The sequence below is a fragment of the Salmo trutta genome, chromosome 12, assembly GCF_901001165.1.
Source record: "Salmo trutta chromosome 12, fSalTru1.1, whole genome shotgun sequence".
Taxonomy (NCBI): domain Eukaryota; kingdom Metazoa; phylum Chordata; class Actinopteri; order Salmoniformes; family Salmonidae; genus Salmo; species Salmo trutta.
In genome coordinates, this window is record NC_042968.1 from 1,276,355 (window position 1) to 1,285,478 (window position 9,124).

Consider the following 9,124-nt stretch of genomic DNA (forward strand, 5'->3'; position numbering starts at 1 on the left):
GTCGGTACATATAAGTGTCTTATATCGGTTGAAAGCTTAAATTCGTGTTAATAATGTAAATGTAAATGTAAATATAACTGCACTGTATTTACAGTAGCTTTTACTGCCAAAAATGCCATGCTATTGTTTGTGGAGAGCTCCTAACAACAAAACACTTTTTTCACCGCGATAGGTTTGATAAATTCACCTCTGAAGGTGAAATATGTACTTACATTCTGAAATCTTGCTCTGATTTATCATCTGACGGGTCCCAGAGATAACATGAAGTGTTGTTTTGTTAGATAAAATAATTTTTCATATCCTAAAAAGTTCCATATAGAATGCACGATCGATTTTGTATTTCCACTCGTTCAATTTGTAAAGAACGGAATCTGTGAAAATCTCACCCTAAACGTTGTTTCAACCAGTCAAATCGCATTCGTATGTATTCCTCAGAGATCCTAGAAACGTAACCAGACTTCACTATATCATTAGGGATGTAGTATATCCTACAGGACACCATATTTGGTCAGAGAGCAATACCTTCATGGCATGCCAACGACGCGGGCTGTCTTCACTTGAACGACTGTATCTTTGTCAAATAAGCACCAATCGGGGTCAAACAAAGCTAGCTAGATAGCCAACGAGCTGGGCTTCAAGTTATCCATCTGAAACTTTGCACATGCACTGCCATCTTGTGGACACCATCGGAATTACAACCAGAGTGATGAACAGGGACCTTTCTGCTGCATTTCAAAGATGTTGGTAGAAAAAAAAAGTATTTTTTTTCTTTGTATTTTCTTCTACCAGATCTATTGTGTTATATTCTCCTACATTCAATTAACATTTCCACAAACGTCAAAGTGTTTCCTTTCAAATGGTACAAAGAATATGCATATCTTTGCTTCAGGGCCTGAACTAACATTGTCTTTGTCTACTAACAACCCACTCGTACCTTGACGTGGTGAGTGGGCTTCAAACCAAGACAGGCGATTCATTTATAATTTCTTTAAAATGTTTAGATAACCACCTGTGTGTGTGTCCTTTCCCTCTCCCTTCTGCAGGACTACCTTCCGTATGGATCCAGGTGTGACTGTCACAGCTGCAACATAACTATTCAACATGACCGAGTGAGTAGTTATCGGACATTGAGTGTGACTTCAACTATGAATATTGCTCCAGTGTTAATGTTATGGTGTGGCACTGGGTGTGCTGTGTTTTGGTAGCTTTGGTAATATTCAGGCGACCTGACTCGGACACAGTGTGGCAGCTCTACCCACCTGGTGGCCTGTAATTGGCTGTTATCTTATCTGCAATAAGAATGGAGGCAACAGAGACAATGGGAGGATGTCGCCCAGGAGGAAGTCCTGCAAAGAGCTAATATTTTTTCCATACTTCCTTATTGGCACGTGAGTGTCATTTACGGTTTATGTTCACATGCCACTTACCTGAGGTCCTCCTGTGTGTTCGTTTTCTGACCCCTGAAGCAACGCTGCCACCACTGCTGCACCTTCAGCACAGACAAAACTTCATACTCCGCTAGCGTCTCACGTAAACATAAAGGATGGACATTTCAAATTCCTTCATTAGAGTGTGACCGCTTATGTTGTTAATCACATGCCATTTATCCTACTTTCACTTGTGTGTTCCAGGCTGCCTGTTGCCGGAGCTCCAGAGACTTTGCTTAGCTGACTACAGTGGAGCTGCAGGCCGCTGATGTCACCAGGCTAAGTTCCCACACTTTGTCTTAGCAGAGAGGATCCGAGATGGACAAACTTAGCAGAAAATCAATGGTACATTAGTACAGCATATTGGTTAAGTGCAAAGATTCTCTTTTCTATATTTTACGCTCTACATTTGGTTATGTGTTGTCTGACTAGTACACCCTACTGTCTTTCAGTTGGCTTTAGTTCTGCATTGACTGAATACATCTTTATCATCGAGTTTAGTTTTGCATTACATACATACAGTACATTTTAAATGTTCTGTATTCTAGTGTCCCTGTGTGTCTGCTCCCACTGTCACTGAGGTTGCTGAGCTGTTGGTGAGAAACAGGGCATCGGTCAACGTAGCTGACCTGTGGAATTTCACCCCCCTCTTTGAGGCTGCAGCCAAGGGAAAATAGCGAAGAGATCTGCTGATGCTCAAGGTTAGTCTTCCTTCCTTTGCCTTTCCTATTGGCTCTTCAAAAATAATTGTTTGATTGACTGAAGGCTACTTGGATGCGTTTAAAAAAATTGTCATTACCATGCAATATATATAACGATACCCTTTTACGTGAAATGCATGACAATGTATGCATTGTTCAGTTCAGAAAACCATCCCGTCAATCACATAAAATATCACCCATTCTGTGATGTGACATAGTGGAAAGCCAACATATGTATTAGTGTGAATGTCATCAGTCTTTAGGCATGTCATGAGGATGTTAAATCATTTCCTCTCTCTCTTGCTTTTTTTCTTCTGTCCTCTTCTCTCCTGTCACTTCTCTCCTCTACAGCACATGCACATTGCGGCCCTCCTAATCAAGTGCAATGTCCGTATGAACGCCACAGACAAGTAGTGAGCCTCCAACCTGCTCCACATGGCAGCTCAGAATGTAAACATAGTGAATGTATGCATGTGTTATCTCTCTAGTTGAACAAAGTCTTCGTCTTGCAATGACGTAGTCTGGTCACAATAATTCCAATCCAATATATTTTGACACACATGGCTAGAGAAACCCCTTATCACCCAGTAACTCTCCCTCTGATCATGTTCTCCTCCTTCCTCATGCTGATGATAATGTATATGTGCCCTGTTGATAGACACTATTCCACCGAGATGCAGAGAAGAGGGATCACCAGCTCAGCTCATCAAACTGTCCAATCTTTGGAGGGGACAACAGACATTTCTCAAATCTGCAACATGATCGGGACCATATCCCTGGCCAACGCCAGGGAGCTCCCTCATCCTTATACCATTCCTCCTCCTGTATGTCCTACTCGCCCATTAGGAGTGCCCACTGAAGCTCCCTTGTCTTCTCCTGCATCACCCCAGGGTGCCGGTGGAGGGGTGGCAGGCCATCCAAAAGAGACACTTGAAGTGAGTTTACATACACTTACAGTGAGGGAAAAAAGTTTTTGATCCCCTGCTGATTTTGTATGTTTGCCCACTGACAAAGAAATGATCAGTCTATAATTTTAATGGTAGGTTTATTTAAACAGTGAGAGACAGAATAACAACAAAAGAATCCAGAAAAACGCATGTCAAATTTTCTTTATAAATTGATTTGCATTTTAATGAGGGAAATAAGTATTTGACCCCCTCTCAATCAGAAAGATTTCTGGCTCCCAGGTGTCTTTTATACAGGTAACGAGCTGAGATTAGGAGCACACTCCTAAAGGGAGTGCTCCTGATCTCAGTTTGTTACCTGTATAAAAGACACCTGTCCACAGAAGCAATCAATCAGATTCCAAACTCTCCACCATGGCCAAGACCAAAGAGCTCTCCAAGGATGTCAGGGACAAGATTGTAGACCTACACAAAGCTGGAATGGGCTACAAGACCATCGCCAAGCAGCTTGGTGAGAAGGTGACAAGTTGGTGCGATTATTCGCAAATGGAAGAAACACAAAAGAACCTTCAATCTCCCTCGGCCTGGGGCTCCATGCAAGATCTCACCTCGTGGAGTTGCAATGATCATGAGAACAGTGAGGAATCAGCCCAGAACTACACGGGAGGATCTTGTCAAAGATCTCAAGGCAGCTGGGCCCATAGTCACCAAGAAAACAATTGGTAACACACTACGCCGTGAAGGACTGAAATCCTGCAGCGCCCGCAATGTCCCCCTGCTCAAGAAAGCACATATACATGCCCGTCTGAAGTTTGCCAATGAACATCTGAATGATTCAGAGGACAACTGGGTGAAAGTGTTGTGGTCAGATGAGACCAAAATGGAGCTCTTTGGCATCAACTCAACTCGCCGTGTTTGGAGGAGGAATGCTGCCTATGACCCCAAGAACACCATCCCCACTGTCAAACATGGAGGTGGAAACATTATGCTTTGGGGGTGTTTTTCTGCTAAGGGGACAGGACAACTTCACCGCATCAAAGGGACGATGGACCGGGCCATGTACCATCAAATCTTGGGTGAGAACCTCTTTCCCTCAGCCAGGGCATTGAAAATGGGTCGTGGATGGGTATTCCAGCATGACAATGACCCAAAACACACGGCCAAGGCAACAAAGGAGTGGCTCAAGAAGAAGCACATTAAGGTCCTGGAGTGGCCTAGCCAGTCTCCAGACCTTAATCCCATAGAAAATCTGTGGAGGGAGCTGAAGGTTTGGGTTGCCAAACGTCAGCCTCGAAACCTTAATGACTTGGAGAAGATCTGCAAAGAGGAGTGGGACAAAATCCCTCCTGAGATGTGTGCAAACCTGGTGGCTAACTACAAGAAACACCTGACCTCTGTGATTACCAACAAGGGTTTTGCCACCAAGTACTAAGTCATGTTTTGCAGAGGGGTCAAATACTTATTTCCCTCATTAAAATGCAAATCATTTTATAACATTTTTGACATGCGTTTTTCTGGATTTTTTGTTGTTATTCTGTCTCTCACTGTTCAAATAAAGCTACTATTAAAATTATAGACTGATCATTTCTTTGTAAGTGGGCAAACGTACAAAATCAGCAGGGGATCAAATACTTTTCCCCCCCACTGTATATGTAGATGATACAGTCTTATACTCAGCTGGCCCCTCCCCGGATTGTGTGTTAAATGCTCTACAACATAGCTTTCTTAGTGTCCACCAAGCTTTCTCTACCCTTAACATTGTTCTGAACACCTCCAAAACAAGGGTCATGTGGTTTGGTAAGAAGAATGCCCCTCTTCCCACAGGTGTTATTACTACCTCTGAGGGTTTAGAGCTTGAGGTGGTGAATGCATACTAGTATTTGGGAGTATGGCTAGAAGGTGCACTGTCCTTCTCTCAGCACATATCAAAGCTGCAGGCTAAAGTTAAATCTAGACTTGGTTTCCTCTATCGTAATTGCTCCTCTTTCACCCCAGCTGCCAAACTAACACTGATTCAGAAGACCATCCTACCCATGCTAGATTACGGAGACATAATTTATAGATCGGCAGGTAAGGGTGCTCTCGAGTGACTAGATTTTCTTTACCATTCGGCCATCAGATTTGCCACCAATGCTCCTTATAGGACACATCACTGCGCTCTATACTACTCTGTAAACTGGTCATCTCTGTATACCCATCGCAAGACCCACTGGTTGATGCTTATTTATAAAACCCTCTTAGGCCTCACTCCCCCCTATCTGAGATATCTACTGCAGCCCTCATTCTCCTCATACAACACCCGTTCTGCCAGTCACATTCTGTTAAAGGTCCGCAAATATCACACATCCCTGGGTTGCTCCTCTTTTCAGTTTGCTGCAGCTAGTGACTGGAACGAGCTGCAACAAACACTCAAACTGGACAGTTTTATCTCAAGCTCTTCATTCAAAAACTCAATCATGGGCACTCTTACTGACAGTTGTGGCTGCTTTGTGTGATGTATTGTCTCTACCTTCTTGACATTTGTGCTGTTGACTGTGCCCAATAATGTTTGCACCATGTTTTTGTGCTCCTACCATTTTGTGTTGCTAATATGTTGTGTTGCTACAATGCTATGTTGTCATGTGTTGCTGCCTTGTTATGTTGTCTTAGGTCTCTCTTTATGTAGTGTTGTCTCTCTTGTTGTGATGTGTGTTTTGTCCTATATTTATATTGTATTTATAAAAATATATATATCCCAGACCCCCGTCCCCGCAGGAGGCGTTTTGCCTTTTGGTAGGCCGTCATTGTAAATAAGAATTTGTTCTTAACTGACTTACCCAGTTAAATAAATAAATAATTTTACATTTGGACTCATCAGACCAAAGGACAGATTTCTACCGGTAAGATGTCCATTGCTCGTGTTTCTTGGCCCAAGCAAGTCTCTTCTTATTATTGGTGTCCTTTAGTAGTGGTTTCTTTGCAGCAAATCGACCAACAAGGCCTGATTCACGCAGTCTCCTCTGAACAGTTGATGTGATATGTGTTACTTGAGATCTGTGAAGTATTTATTTGAGCTGCAATTTCTGAGGCTAGTAACTATTGAACTTATCCTCTGCAGCAGAGGTAACTCTGGGTCTTTCTTTGGCGGTCCTCATGAGAGCCAGTTTCATCATAGCGCTTGATGGTTTTTGCGACTGCACTTGAAGAAACTTTCAAAGTTCTTGACATTTTCCGGATTGACTGACCTTCATGTCTTAAAGTAATGATGGACTGACGTTATCTTTGCTTATTTGAGCTGTTCTTGCCATAATATGGACTTGGTCTTTAACCAAATAGGGCCATCTTCTGTATCCCACCCCTCCTTTGTCACAACACAACTGATTGTCTCAAACATATTAAGAATTAAAGACATTTTTAAAACTATTTTGTTTACCCTTTATCTCCCCAATTTTGTGGTATCCAATTGGTAGTTGTCTTGTCTCATCGTTGCAACTCCCGTATGGACTCGGGAGTGGCAAACGTTGAGAGCCGTGCATCCTCTGAAACATAACCCAGCCAAGCCACACTGCTTCTTGACACAATGCCCGCTTAACCCGGAAGCAAGTCATACCAATGTGTTGGAGGAAACCACGTACACCTGGTGACAGTGTCAGCGTGCATGCGCCCGGCCTGCCACAGGAGTCGCTAAAGCGCGATGGGACAAGGACATCCCTGCCGGCCAAACCCTCCCCTAACCCAGACGATGCTGGGCCAATTGTGCGCTGGTCCAATTGTGCGCCGCCCCATGGGTCTCCTGGTCACGGCCAGCTGCGACAGAGCCTGGACTCGAACCACGATCTCTAGTGGCACAGCTAGCACAAATTAACTTTTTAACAAGGCACACCTGTTAATTGAAATGCATTTCAGGTGACTGCGACTGCGAGCCAGACCTAATCACCCAACATCAGTGCACGATGTCACTAATGCTTTTGTGGCTGAATGCTGCAGGGACTTGCTTCCAATGTTCCAACATCTAGTAGAAAGTCTTCCCAGAAGAGTGGAGGCTGTAATAGCAGCAAAGGGGGACCAACTCCATATTAATGCCCATGATTTTGGAATGATGTTCGATGAGCTGGTGTCCACATACTTTTAGTCATGTAGTGTATATGCTTCAGTAAGATTGGCTTTTTAGCGTGCTTAGCGATCAACTGTACCACAGAGATGGAAAGTTAGTGACAGAAAATAAAGGTTGTGGCGGGTGTACGAGATTTGACGTCAGAAGAGTTAGAGGGTGTTTTGAGTGGTGGAGTCCCGTCCTCCCAGGCCATTGGCCTGAGGTAGGACCAGATAGGTTTAAATAGTGGAATAGGGTGGTGGGTTTTCAATGAATGTAGGGTTAGATGACAGGGCATTTTCTATTTATATTTTCCCTTTCCATTTATTCCATGCAAAGTATAAGGGATTTATACCCCAGTCTAATTGGTGGCGGTAATGCAACATTTATTGGATTCCAACCGCCATTAAACCTCATCATTATATCCAAATCTCTGGTTGATTTTACTGCTGGTTTAGACTTTGTCTGGGCAGTGTCTTAACATCATCCTACAGCCTCTGAACTGGGATTTTTCTTCTTCTTAAAAATAGGTTTTAACAGGATTCCTAGAACCTTTTCTAAGATTCTTTGTGGATATGGGCCCTGGAATCTATCTCGTAAAGAAACTACCATTTCTGAAGACTTTCAACACTTGTGTTTGAAGTGTAGTAGGATTTCATAGAATCTGCAGAGCATTTGCAGCAACCAGCATACCATCCTGCATTCCACTGCTGCATTACTGCTGACGCTAAGCAGGGTTGGTCTTGGTTGGTACCTGGATGGGAGACCAGATGCTTCTTGAAGTTGTATTGGTGTGTGAGTAGGAGGCACTCTTTCCTCTGATCCCAGTGCAGTTATTGGGGACATTATCCTTTGTGGGGTTCTGTCTTTTGGATGGGACATTAAAAGGGTGTCCTGACTATCTGTGGTCACTTATCGTAAGAGTAGAGGTGTTAACCAAATCAAATGTATTTATATAGCCCTTCTTAAATTAGCTGATATCTCAAAGTGCTGTACAGAAATCCAGCCTAAAACCCCAAACAGCAAGCAATGCAGGTGTAGAAGCATGGTGGCTAGGAAAAACTCCCTTGAAAGGCCAAATCCTAGAGAGGAACCAGGCTATGAGGGGTGGCCAGTCCTCTTCTGGCTGTGCCGGGTGGAGATTATTACAGAACATGGCCAAGATGTTCAAATGTTCATAAATGACCAGCATGGTCAAATAATAATAATCACAGTAGTTGTCGAGGGTGCAACAAGTCAGCACCTCAAGAGTAAATGTCAGTTGGCTTTTCATAGCCGATCATTGAGAGTATCTCTACTGCTCCTGCTGTCTCTAGAGAGTTGAAAACAGCAGGTCTGGGACAGGTAGCATGTCCGGTGAACAGGTCAGGGTTCCATAGCCGCAGGCAGAACAGTTGAAACTGGAGCAGCAGCACGGCCAGGTGGACTGGGGGACAGCAAGGAGTCATCATGCCAGGTAGTCCTGAGGCATGGTCCTAGGGCTCAGGTCCTCTGAGAGAAAGAAAGAGAGAATTAGAGAGAGCATACTTAAATTCACACAGGACACCAGATAAGACAGGAGAAATACTCCAGATATAACCTGTGCAACTGGGTCCTGGACTTTCTGACGGGCCGCCCCCAGGTGGTGAGGGTAGGTAACAACATCTCCACCCCGCTGATCCTCAACACTGGGTCCCCACAAGGGTGCGTTCTCAGCCCTCTTCTGTACTCCCTGTTCACCCACGACTGCGTGGCCATGCACGCATCCAACTCAATCATCAAGTTTGCAGACGACACTACAGTGGTAGGCTTGATTACCAACAACGACGAGACGGCCTACAGGGAGGAGGTGAGGGCCCTCGGAGTGTGATGTCAGGAAAATAACCACCCGATGTCACAGGAAGGCCAAAAAGATCATCAAGGACAGCAACCACTCGAGCCACTGCCTGTTCACCCCGCTAACATCCAGAAGGCGAGGTCAGTACAGGTGCATCAAAGCTGGAACCGAGAGACTGAAAAACAGCTTCTATCTCAAGGCCA